Genomic DNA, 14,210 nt, shown 5'->3' with positions numbered 1-14,210 from the left:
CAAGCCAGAGTCACAGCAAAGAATGAAACCAAGGTGAGTCTTGACAGCACCCATCAAAATGCAATTTTTGTACCTATTTACTTCTTATTTAATTCCTTCCAGCTTGGTTTATTACTAAGAACCATTATTTACTAGTTAACATACTCGGAAGTCCACATACCAGGACGTTATCATAACCATAGTCCAGGTGATAATCAGCAAATACCTTTCACTTATGGTACTAGTATCACAGGAAGCTTTTACACGCACCAGGATTATTTCCTTCCTTACTGTACTTTTTTATCAATCCCCCACCCATTTGTTGAAACTAAAATTGTTTTACCTCAGGGCCCTGTTCTGACGCCGGCCATTGTTATTATGGAAGAGATTGATCCAGCATAACTTTTATATTTACTAAAGCTTGAGGGAACATGAAGGTCTTCCTCTATTCCTTTCCTACCGGATTTTCTCCAATATTCTCTTTAAAGGCCGCAGGTGCCAATAATGGGCTTCCCACGTTCATATATATATATATATATATATATGTATACACACATAGTTTCTCTCCAGTGTGAATTCTCCTATGCATAATAAGGCCCGAGGATCCAGGAAAGTCCTTCCCAAACTCCTGACGTATATAAGGTTTCATTGCAAAATGACTTTTCCCATGCACAGTAAGGGCTGAAGACAAACTGAAGACCTTTCTACATTCCTTACACTTATGAGGTTTCTCTCCACTGTGAATTTTCTTCTTCAGAAAGCCATGCTAATTGCATGAAAATCTTCCGTCAGTCTTTACATATATAAGGCCTAAATCCAAGTTAAGTTTTTCTACACACAGCAGAGCTTGAGGACTGAGTAAAGTTATTCTCACACCCTTATATATTTTTTTTCGAGTATGAATTTTCCATGTTTAATAAGGAGTTAGGGTGAAGTGAAGGCTTTGCCAAAGTCTTTCCAAACATTAGGTTTGTCTCCAGAATGAAATTTTCTGTGCCTCAAAAGACTTGCAAAATAAGCAAAGCTCTTCTCACACTCCTTACATATATGTGGATTCACTGCAGTGTGTTTTCTTGTGGACAAAAATGTTTGAATAGAAAGTGAAGACCCTCCTACAGTAGTGACACGAATAATGTGTCATGACTGTAAGAATTTTTCAATGCTCAGAAAGACCTGAAAAGAAATTCGAAAGACCTTTTGACCTACCTCACAAATATAAGGGTTTTCTCCAAAATGAAAATAGTGAAAACTAAGCTTCAGGAATAAGCAAAGTCTTTCCTACATTGCTCACATGTATAGGTTATCTCTTCAGTGTGAGTTTTTCTGTGTACTAAGGCTTGTGGAATAAGCAAAGACTTCCCACTTCGTACATGTATATGCTTTCATTCCAGTGTGACTTTTTCTGTGCATACTAAGTTATATCATGATCACGACCATCCTATTATTCATCAATTGCTTCGAGCAGGCCCCAGTAACGTCTGCTTCATCATAGCCCTGAAATTTTTTAAAAAGTGCCATATTCAAGGCTAAGTTATAAGTTATAAGAATCAGATAAAGGCCATGACACATTCCTTACATGTATACGAACTCTTCAGTATGAAATTATCTGTGTATAAGGTATTAGGATCCTATGAAGGCCTTCCCGCAATCCTTACACTTAACCGGTTTCTCTACTTGTGGAGGTTCACATAGTCCCACGGGGGTGACACTTTAATCAAGTTTGTCCTCAGTGCTTACGTTTCTGGCGATTCTGTCCATTATGGGATTATAAGGGAAGGTGATAGTGCTGAGGACATGGGATGGGTGATCTTCTGATCACCCTCAGAAGACATCCCACCTGTCTCGGCATCCCCATGGGAATGGGGGGAAAATTGCTCACTTGAGCCTTTATCACAGTGTGCAGGGAGAGATATTCCACCAGGGCTGGCTGATTCCTTGTAGAAGAGCAGAGAAGGATTCTAATTAGTAGTCTATGCCATGAGAGTTTTCATATCAACACAAATCAAGCTCTGCAGGTAGGTAGCTGGTGGGGTATGGGACAATGAGTTTCTTGGGGGAAGTAATAAATCCAGATGGGGGTGAAAGTAGTGATTCCAAAGCCAGCCTTTGGGATTAAGAGAGGAACTGGCCTAGTAGAAACCCAGAGAGTTGGATACATGGAACAGGAGCAAAGGCAGGTAAGAACATCAAAGAGTGCGGTCTGGACAGCGATCTACGCCTTGACAACACAGAAGCAGTGGACTCTCAGCTACAAGGAAAACCCCAGGAGGCAGTTTCAGAAATATAATTTCAAACTGAGTATCAGGCTAGTACAGTGGGTTGTATGCAGTCAATCTAGGTACAATGTCAGAATTTCAAATGGTCCCCTGAGCACCATCCACCCTGAGATGGATGGAATTTTGCTCTATCCAATCATAAATGTTGCCCTTTTTTCTTCTAATATTAGTAAAGTGACATGGGTGGAATCCATGACTGTGACCAAACTTGTGAGTAATCACAGGTAAATGGAATGGCCTTCTAGGATGTAGGGAGCTTGGGAGCTGACCCATATTCCCACTTATAAAAGATTTCATCAAGGGGTCCCTTCCATCCTTTCAAACGACATTTTGTGTACAGTAAAGTTCATCTAAACTGTCTCCAATTGAGACCAGAGCAACTAACTGTAGATCGGGATAGAGTGTTGCTTTCACATGGCCAACCTAGGTTCAACCCCTAGGATCCTGGAGAGTCTCCCGGAGCACCAACAAAAATAATACTTGGGTGCAGACCCAGGAGAACCCCTGAGCATCACCAGGCATTGTAGGATAATATTGGTTTGCCCTTCCTCCCTGGTCTCTAGAGCTTTTCTTTGTTGAATGCCCCTCAACCTTTCAATTACCTTTGTCTCCTGATCAGACTTTTACTTTATTTTTTTTTTGATTTTTTTTAATTTATATTTTTTTAAAAATTTTTAATAGTGAGACATCATGAGGTACAGTTACAGACTTACACATTTTTGTGCTTGGGTTTCAATTATACAATGATCAAATATCCATCCCTCCAGCAGTGCCCATTTCCCACCACCACGGATCTCAGTATCCCTCCCACCCCTAATCCCCCCCCATCCCACCCTGCTCTGTGGTAGAGCAATCCTTTTTGTTCTCTTTTACTGGGTGTTGTGGTTTGCAAAAGAGGCAATGGGTGACAATCATGTTTGGTCTATCAGTCTTTTACTTTAAACATTGTCTTTCTCTTCTCCTTAATGCCCTTTTTCAGAGCAATTGCATTTTGTATGCATATAGGAAGACAGTTACAAAGACGAACCTGTGGCTTGGGAGTTGATTGTCTACAGATAATATTACCTCTTGGACATCTGCTCTCTTGACTTAAGCCTCAGTTGCGCTTACTTCCTTGATCCCCAAAATCAGGGTCCCGATGAGGGACTGGATGGATCCAGGGCAATTGGTGAGCTAGCTACCCTGACATCGAAATGGGCCTGGCCAAAGTACCATAATGCTTATCTATAAGTTAAGAGCATGGTCATGGACAAATTCTGTCATAAATCAAAAAGTAATAACTAGACTTGGACCCTGCTGGGAATTGGAGTGATTGATCCGGCCTGAGCACTGTAGTCTGAGTTTGTGGTGAGAAGTTCCCGGGAGTGTCACCCCACAAGCCTAAAAGTGTCTAGTACTGTGTCCATACAGAATGGTAAATATTAAGTAGTAAAACTGTCACTGTCACTGTCCTCCTGTTCATCGATTTGCTCGACCGGGCCCAGTATTGTCCCATTTTGAGACTTGTTACTATGTTTGGCATATTGAATATGTCACGGGTAGCTTGCCAGGCCTTGCGCAAGGCAAACGCCCAACTGCTGTGCTAAATATGTTAAGTAATTTGCTGGTCTAAGGAGAGGAGAAACACACCTTAAGGTGTGCTTTGACCCACGGGCTGCAGGTGATGGGGAAGTCTGGAAAAACATTTTTCATTACACTTCCCGTGGGGAGGTGTGGTTGGGGGGGCATGGTGAGAGAAGAAAACAGAGAAACTTCAGGGAGACAGAGGGATTGAAGGAGACTGAGAGAAGAGGAGACACAGTTAGAGATGGTTGCAACTTAGAGAGAAGGCTGAGAGCTGAGAGTAAGAGTGGCCTGGGAGATTAGAGAGGAGTCTCTGGGAGCATTGTACAGCAAGTTAGAGAGATGGTTGGATAGAGCTGGGAGAGACAAGGGATTGAATAAAATACAACTACTCAGCAACCAGCTTGGCCCTCATTCTTCTTTCGCTGGTCCAAAGCAACAGCTGTCCAGAGTGATAAGTGGCTTGAGAACACCAAATGCGGACAGGGAAAGAGAGCCGCCAAAGAGTCCAGAAACATCTGTTAACATGTCAATCTGGTTCAATCCCCCACTTCCCATAGGTATCCCAAGCCCCCCTGAAGTGATTCCTGAGTGCAGAGTCAGGAGTAAGCCCAGAGCACTTCTGGCTGTGACCTGAAAACAAAAACACACAACAAGTGAATTGTGGGGGGCTGGAGCGATAGCACAGCGGGTAGGGCATTTACCTTGAACGGCACTAGCCCATGTTTGATTCCCAGCATCCCATATGGTCTCCCGAGCACCGACAGGAATAATTCCTGAATGCATGATCCAGGAGTAACCCCTGTGCATCACCAGGTATGACCCAAAAACCAAAAAAAGGTGAATTGTGTAGTTAATCAGAAAAAAGAACAAAACTTTCTCAACTTAGCATAAAAGAATTTTTATGATCACCACAGAGATAGCACAGACCAAGAGTTGCTTGGTTGGCACATAGCTGACCAGGGTTCAATCCCTATCACATCACAGGGTCCCCAAACCTAGCATTATCAATGAGAAAAGAGCCAGGGAAAACTCTAATCTCCATCGGTGTGGTAAACCAAAAATAAATCAACAAATTTAGGTGTCACAAATATAGTCTGGTAGGGTACTAGCCTTCTACATGGCTGACCTATATACCTCGGCACCACACTGGGTACCTTTTGATACCTTTTTGCAGCGATCACAGGGTATGGCATTAAATATATATATATATATATATATATATATATATATATCACTATATATGTGTGTGTGTTGTGTATAAATATATATACAATTTTTTCACAAGTCAATCTCCTTCACCAGCCAGTTTTGTAGAATGCAGGTGTGTGTTTTGTGGCTACAGGTGGCAGAACTTCGGGCTTACCTGAGTGGTGTTTGGGGAATCCTGCGTTGTACAGGAGACTGTACCATGGCAGACTGCTTGCAAGGACAAGTCCTGCACTCCTGAACTATCTCTGACCACAGGCATTCAAATTCTATATAAGTAGTGTGAACCTTGTGAGAAGGATACAGACAGGGGGTAGCAATCAGGCCCAGCTGGTAGAGGTCAGGGCAGGGCTGCTGGCACCTGGGGCCTCCCAGTGCAAACCTGAGCCATAAGTACAGGCTGCAATTTCAAAGGTTTGCAGGGGCCTTAAAGAGCTGACAGTGACTGCTGGGTTTGGCAAAAGCCCGCATATACAATCCTCCTCCTGCCCAAATAAAGGCAATGAGAAGTTATCTGCCAACAGCAGAGGTGTGAAATCTAGTAATATATTCTCAAGGTTAATCCTCTGGGTTTGTTATTTTGTTTTGGGACCACATCCAGAAGTGCTCAGAGTTCACAGGCCAGGTTTTCAGACTATGATTTTACTCCTATGGGTGCGTGATTTTATAAAAGAAAAAGAGGATGAAAAATTACACTTGGAGACAGAGTGATAGTACAGCGGGCAGGGCATTTGTTCGGTCCCCGGAATCCCAAGCACCGCCAGGAGTGATTCCTGAGTGCCAAGCCAGAACTAACACATGAACATCACCGCTGTGTCCCAAACAAGATAAAGGAATAAAAAGTAAAGAAAAATTACACTTATTCCAAATGAGATTTTAAAGTCCATAATGTTGCTCAGAGCCTCCAACTCCTTCCTTTCCTCCTAACAGCCACTTGTTGAAAGGACTCAAGAATGTTCACATCTAAGAACTTTCAATGAAGTTATGAACACAGAGGCAGGAAGAGCACACCAGGCTGAAGCAGATGCCGGCCAACTGGAAGCCCAGAGGGTCTTCCCTGGTACCCAGTGTCCACTAGTCCCCTGAGCACAGAGCAGAGCACAGACCTCAAGCACTGCCAGGTGGGGCCCCAAATCTCACCTCATCTGTCCCCAAGTAGTGAGATACACCCAAGGAAAGGAGCTGCATCTCAGACACACATATACAGAGGGGGAGCATCTCTGACTATCTTCAACTTTGTAGAAAATGGGGCGGGGTAGACAGGAGATATACTCCAGCCCCAAAAAGATTTTCAAAGGATGCTCATGTGTCAAGACAAATTCTGGAGTGAGAGGGTTGGAGTCATATCTAGTGATGCTCCAGGGACCCTATGGTGTGGCGGGGATAACTCTGGTCACGGCAAGAAAGACAAACACCTTCCTGGCTATACTACTGTACCAGCCCCCTAAGAGTAAAACGTTTCAAACCTATTGCAGCTGGTCCCTGGAAAACCTCTTTTTGCAAGTACTCACTCAACAGCAGGGCATTCCCCTGGTCTGGGAGTGATGGACAGTGGGGGATGATTGGAATCTTGACAGGTGAGGCCCTACTCCACAATCAGCCTAAGGAATGAAAGGGGTCCAGTAACGGGATGTCCTGCGGACACTGCTGGGATAATCACGAACCCCTGTGACTGACCAGGTGCTGGGAGAAGGGCCCAAAACTAAGTAAACTCTGAGGTACCCTCACACGCCCCATCAGATCTGGGGGAGACTGAGGCTCCCTCTAGCTCTGACACTTTCTGCTTTGTGAGGAGCCTAAGCAATGGGTCAGCAGGGAGGGCGCTGGCCTCGCATTCTGACACCCCAAAGGGTCTGTGGATCCCCAGGGAGGGATTCCTGAGCACCAGCAAGTAAAGGCCTAAAACACATCACAATCACCAGCATCCTGTTGTTCATCGATGTCATCGATTGCCCCAGCTTCCCCTGGATGCCCCCTCATCCTCTTCTCACCTTCTGCAACCCGCTGGCACTTCCACCCAGAATGCCATGGCTCCTCGGATAAAGGACCCGGATTCTGTGACGTCACCTGCACTGTTGCCCAGAGCCTTAAAGGGCCAGGCTTCAAATATTACTGGTCAGAAAGTTTCATTTTTCCTTGTTTCTGGGATAGGATCAGGTGACCCAGACATCTGGGGGTCGCCAGGTCGGAATAGATGGAGAGTGACAACTGAACAGATAACATGTCAAGTAGAGAATCTTTGTATTTATGAAGGAAGTAACATTCACAAAAATACTTTGCAAACAACCACCAAGATCATCTCTCTGAGTCCCAACATTCATTTATATATTCATGTACAACTCTCAGCCACATGATATTACCAGGCCCCCAGGATTCCTCTTGGAAGTTGCCAATGAAAAAGACAGGGTCTCTTACCACTGGGGGCTGAGGAGCTGCCCCTCAAAGTGACCTGGCAATTTTACATACACATGTCTACACTGAAAGCTGCAGGATAGGGCCCGGCACAACCCCTGGTTGAGAAAGTTGGGATGATCAAGACTTCTTCCATCAGCAGTTCCAGCGTCCTCAAGACCTACAGCCCCCCATGTTCAGCTCCGCACCCAGGCCATGCTGCCCCATCACAAAGCTGGAGAGGAAGGTGCCCCAAAGATAATGCACACACACCCGAGAACCCTGTGCCTTGCTAAAGCCTCCTAAAGCCTCTGGAGCAAGTCAGACCCAGGAACCCACTGGAAATGGATGAGGAGAGTGAAAACCAACCACAAAAGTCCCTCAAAATCTGGTGCGATCCCGTCGGTCACATTACAGGCACTGGAGATGAGAGGTCCTCATGTCCCGCCACTAATTGGCCTTCAGTGTTCCCCCTTGTACTGAAGTACCACTTTGTCCTTTAAACGCATGCCCGTAGGAGGCCTGATCCACTTGACATCATTAGGAAGTAAAGGTGCACATGGAAGACTCCCATCTGTGACATCATCCATTTCACCAAGGAGCCTTAAAGTGCCAGGTTCCGAGTGCAGAAAGACCATTATGACAGCCCAGGTGATTCGGTGCAAGGGGGATGAGCTCGGATAAAGGAGAGGAGAGGCAAATGCTGGAGGGGCTGGTCACAGAGTTCAGGGCAGCGAGTTAAGTCGGAGTCCCTTGATCCTGTACTTGTCAAACATGGAACCAATGCTCCCACACACACGTCCATCATAAAAAAGCAGGTTGATTCCAAGTAAAACAGGCAAGTAGGTTTGAATGGCTCATGGGACAATGGGTTTCGCTGGGAAGTAATTAATCAAGTTGGTGCAGTGACTCTGAAGCCAGCCTTGAAGATGCAGAGGAACTGGCCTAGCAGCAACCCAGAGAGCTGGAGAGACACTGGACAGGAGCAAAGGCTGGGAAGAACATCAGAGAGCACTGTACAGTAAACACTCTACCCTTTGAAAACACAAGAGCAGAGAACTCTAACCTACAAGGAAACCCCAGGATGCAGCTTTAGAAACACGTTTTCAACCAAGAATAAGGGGAAAGAGTATAGTACTGTGGCTTAATGCTTGTGTTAAACATGGTTTTCCTGAGTTCCATTCCTGGTATCAAAAATAATACAAACTCCTAAGAACTTCCAAGTATAGCATGAATTACATAAAACATACTTCAATAAATAAATCCCATGTATGGACCAACCCTATGAACGGAGGCACATAGGAGCTAATGGGCACCAAAGTGTACCAGATCACTTTGTAGACTTGGTTTTTTATGTAGAAGTACTGCTATTTATTCAGCCACTGATTATCTGATTGAATTGGGCATAAACTCAACCTTACTTTTTTTGATAGTTTTATTTATTAACCCCAATATACCCCCATCCCACCCCACCCAATGCCTGTGAGGCAGTTGATTTCTACTTAACTCTTTTCTATATTGGTAACATTCATCATTTTGACAAAAGATGCACCATTATTGTTTAGAATTTCCCCTCAGCATTCAGAATTGCTGAAAAGATATTGTGAAATACTTTGTTTTCTATAGCTACTTATGAGAATCATATAATCTTGCATGGCCGCTATTGTGGCCACACAATTTTGGATTTCTGCAAAGAGCCAGATAATTTAGAGATTGGTTTCTGCGCATCTTGTGTTATGGCTGTGCCGGAGAGCTTCTATTGGGGGGCAACTCAGGACCTCGGTAGGGCGTGAAGGACAAGCTGGTACCACCCCTCTTCCCATAAGACTGCAGTTGCTGGAAGAAACCTGAATGCCCAAGAACAGATGACTGGTTAAAGAAACTTTGGTAGATCTACACAATGGAGTGCTATGTAGCTGTTAGAAAAGATGAAGTCATGAAATTTACATACAAGTGGTACAACATGGAAAGTATCATGCTAAGCGAAATGAGTCAGAAAGAGAGGGATAGACATAGAAAGATTGCATTCATCTGGGGGACATAAAGTAACAAAATATGAGATTAATACCCAAGAATAGCTGAGATCAGCACCAGGAGGATTACTCCATAGCTTAGTGGCCAGTCGGGCATTCTAGAGGAAAGGGCAGCTCAGATAGAGAAGGGAACACCAAATAAAGGGTGTTTGGAGGATCCTCCCAGGAGGGGAGATGCATGTCAAAAGTGTACTATGGACTGAACATGTTTGCCACTCAATGCCTCTTTTGCAGACCACAAAACCCAAAAGGAGAGAGAACACAGGGGATTTCCCTGCCACAGAGGCAGGGGGGGATGGGGGGATGGGGTTGGGAGGGATATTATCCATGGCGGTGGAAAATGGACACTGGTGGAGGGACGGGTATCTGATCATTGTATAATCAAACCCAAGCACAAAAAATTGTAAATCTACAACTGTACCTCATGGTGTTTCACTAATAAAAAAAAAAAACTGCAGTTGCCCTGTCACTGCCGGCTCATACCTGGCTTTCCTATAAGCTCTGAGGCGGTGGCCACCTTGCTGCTGGGGGTGGGGGGGAAGGCGGAAGGAAGAAACACCCTTTCCCTCCCTGGGAGGCATGGCGCCATAGTTTAATGCATGGTCCATTCACTTTTCTGCCGCAAGCTGCCAGGCTCTGAACTAAGTCCGTTTGCCTCTGGAGCCATGGCCGTGCTTGAGGGGGGCAACTCGTGACCTCAGTAGGGCGTGAAGGACGAGCTGGTACCGCCCACCTTCCCATGAGACTGTAGTTGTCCCGTCACTGCCGGCTCATACCTGGCTTCCCAATAAGCTCTGAGGCGGTGGCCACCTTGCTGTCGGTGTGGAGAAAGGTGGGAGGGAACAACACCCGTTCCCTCCTGGGGAGGCATGGCGCCATAGTTTAATGCATGGTCCATTTACTTTTCTGCTGCAAGCTGCCGGACTCTGGACTAAGTCCACTTGCCTCTAGAGTCAAGTCTGTGCAGGAGAACCGCTCGTGGGGCGCAACTCGTGACCTCAGTAGGGCAGGAAGGACGGGTTGGTACCGACCCCCTTCCCATGAGACTACAGTTGCTCCGTCACTGCCGGCTCATAGCTGGCTTTCCAATGAGCTCTGAGGCAGCAGCCACCTTGCTGCCGGTGGGGAGAAAGGCAGAAGGTAGCAGCACCCTTTCCCTCCTGGGGTGGCATGATGCCATAGTTTAACACATGGTCCATTCACTTTTCTGCCACAAGCTGTCGGGCTCTGGATTAAGTCCTTTTGCCTCTGGAGCCATGGCCGTGTATGCGGTCCAGATGCATTTCTGCCAAAAGCCACTGTGTCTTGAGATTTGTTTCTGAGTCTCTGGGATCGTGGTCATTAATCAGCTTGATCAGGAGCCAGAGAGGCCGTTTGTAGGCAGAGACTCGAGGTCTTGCTGGGATGGGGAGGAAAGGGCTGGTTCCACCCCCATCTGGTGAGGCACCACATGTCTCCTCACTGCAGGCTTAAACCTGACTGTCTTGTGCCCTCTGGAGGATGATTGTCACCATGCCGCCAAGGGGAACAGGCTAAGGCACGAAACCTATTCCCACCTGGAGTGGCCCAGCCCCAGTAACCTACTGCAGGAACAGGATGCATTTCTGCCAAAAGCTTTTGGGTCCCGAGATTCGTTTCTGAGCCTCTGGGATCATGGCTGTTAAGTAGTTCGATCAGGAATCAGAGAGGCCATGCCTCCAATTATATAGCTGAGCCGGAGGTGGTTTATGGGTATGTCTCCCACATACCTAACTTTGGCAGTTTACTTTCTTGGTAAATTTTGCCCCAAGTTTTTGGGGTCGGGCCAAAGGCACAGCAGTAATTTTGGGGTATCTGAAGGCCTGACAGTGCCATCAGGCTGCTGATGTACTCGCCTCACAGACACAGATTGACATGATGGCGGCACCATACCCCTAGATTTGTCTTTTGGATGGACCAAAAACGGTTTTAATTATTCTGGTGGCTTGTATGCTGGAGATTATACCACTTGCAAACGCAAGGTTTTGTCGTCTTTTCTCCTAATATAACTGAACTGAGGAGAGTGGAATCCAGGAATGTGACCAACCTTTATAGTTAGTCATCACAGCTGATGTTATTGCCTGCTGAGATGGGAGTTTGGGCTCTCTGCCAAGTTCCCACCATTTGTAAAATATTTTGACCAAGGGGCCCGTTCCATCCTTTCGTAGAATCATCAGAAATCTTTCTGTGCACAGTCAAGTCCATTTCAACTATCTCTAATCCATCCTATTAAATAACAATGACAGGGCTATTATCCTAAACTTTTCAGAAATATTTATTCTTAATGCTTAGGGAAATCTAATAAAAACCTGAAAACAAGGAGTGCAGAGCTGATACAGTAGGAAGGTGCTCGACTGCACAAGACTGATCTGGATTCAAAGTCCAGATTCCCATAAGGACACCTAAGTCCTCCCTCGCAGGTATGGATGAGCTCAGAGCCAAGAGTACGGCCTGAGCAAAGCAGGTGTGGCTCCTCAAAACATAACAGAGGAAGGGCTGAAGTGTGGAGGTTTGCATCTTTTTCCATTGCAAAGGATTCACTGCAACATCCTGCTTGATCTCTACCATAAACCCTGAAAACCAGGGCCTCTGTTCAAACCAGAGTCCAAGCAAAAGTTAGACAGTGGGCTGGAGTGATAGCACAGCAGGCAGGACGACCGCATTGCAGCTCGAGTTTGAGTTTGAGTTTCAGTCATATAATGATCGAACACCCATACCTACATTTTCCACCATCAATGTCTCCCCCTACCTCTATGGCAGACAATTTCCCCCATACTCTCTACTTCTGGGCATTATGGTTTGCAATACAGATTCTGAGGGGCTATCACCTTTTGTTCTTTATCTATTTTCGTCACACACCTCCTATCCCGAGCGATCCTTCTAACCCTCATTGACTTAGCGATCTCTTCTCTATTCCAGCTGCCCTCTCCCCTGCTCATGAGGCAGGCTACCAACCATGGAGTAATATTCCTGGGCCTTGTGTGTACTGCCCTGGGTGTCAGTCTCATGTTTATATTCCACAATGAGTGCAGTTAATCTATGTTTGCTCCGCTCTTTCGGACTCATTTCTCTTAGCATGATAACAAACAATATTTCTTTCTTTCTCTTTTTTTGTCATTTTTTTTTCCTTTTTGGGTCACACCCAGGAATGCACAAAGAAAAAGGTCACAAATAAACACGGAGGAATGGGAGCACTGTGATAGGAGTAGCCTGACAAACCTAAAAACTCTGTCGCATCCCCACCCCAAGGGACTCAGCACCGGCAGCTGAAAACCTCCAGAACTCAACCATTGCCCTCCTCACTGTCACTCTCCGTACGCTCGGGCCAAGCCTCACATATGACTGAATCCCCAGAAAACCCAGGTGTGTGGGTGTGAGTGAGAACTCAGGTTTTGATGGAACCAGGAACGGGGATCCTTCACCCGTATTCCCGTTTCCAGAAACAGCAGTCACACCCATAAGCCACCTCTGACTGGTGCCGGATAATCTCATCATCGGCCACCATGCAGAGTCACATGTTCTTCTCTCCCAGAAGAGAGCATAACATGACACTTGCCATAACCATGCCGCTGGACCCTGTGCTAGGCTGTTTCACTTGGGGTGCCCCAGAGGGTGGCCTATTGAGACCCCTCCTCACCCCAAGGGACCAATCCCTGGCAACCAAAAACCTCCAGAACTCAACTGCCACCATGCTCATGGCCACTCTCCACACACTCTGGCTGAGCCTCACCCACAACTGAGCCTATTCCAGGACCACACGGCCACATTTGCAATCGCACGACACTTCATACCACAAACCACTCAAACTCCAAGAGTACCACACTGCATTTGATGGGATTCAAGTAAGAGGCAACCAGTCTTACCAATCTTAGAGGGAAATATTCTTTTCACAGACACACACACACACACACACACACACACACACACACACACATATATATCTCACATCACACAAGGCTCAACCTTTAACAACATGTGAATAATCTCTTATAGAAGGGCTTAATGGCTCGTGGGTGAAATAAAACAATCCTCACGTTCTTTCCTCTAAGGAAACTTTTTGTATCATGTTCAGTGGTTTTTCATAAAAAACAATACAAAATATATTATTTCAGTTCTGCTTTTGGGACCCAAGTTGAGGTTTGGGATGGAACCTTCCAATATATGGTGGTGGGAAGGTGTCATGGTGATGGAATTGGTGTTTGAGTATTAATTGTAATCAAATATTGTGAACTACTTTATAAAATTTAAAAAAAATTAAAATAACCTAATATCCGAGGCCAGTGAAAACGGGGGCCACGTGGACTAGTGAATGGTTGGGAATTACCACAAACGTTTGGAGATAGAGGGTAGTTAATATAGAGGATTCATAATGACAGCATATTTAGAAATGATCACTTTGGACAAGAACTCTGGACAAGATCACAATCTGAACAAGATTGTGTCAAGCCTCACCCATGAGTGAACCTATTCCTGGACTGTGTGGCCACATTCACAGCCGTGAAACGCCTCATAGGACACAACCTACCCATACTCCAAGAATACCACACCACATTTGATGGGGTTCAAAGAAGGAGGCAAGATCACAATCTGAACAAGATTATGTCAAGCCTCACCCATGAGTGAACCTATTTCTGGACCGTGTGGCCACAATTCACAGCCGTGAAACGCCTCATAGGACACAACCTACCCATACTCCAAGAATACCACACCACATTTGATGGGGTTCAAAGAAGGAGGCAAC

Source organism: Sorex fumeus, unplaced genomic scaffold (assembly GCF_029834395.1).
Source record: "Sorex fumeus unplaced genomic scaffold, SorFum_2.1 ptg000019l, whole genome shotgun sequence".
Taxonomy (NCBI): Eukaryota; Metazoa; Chordata; class Mammalia; order Eulipotyphla; family Soricidae; genus Sorex; species Sorex fumeus.
The sequence above is the reverse complement of the archived record's forward strand: the minus strand, read 5'-3'. Positions refer to the sequence as shown.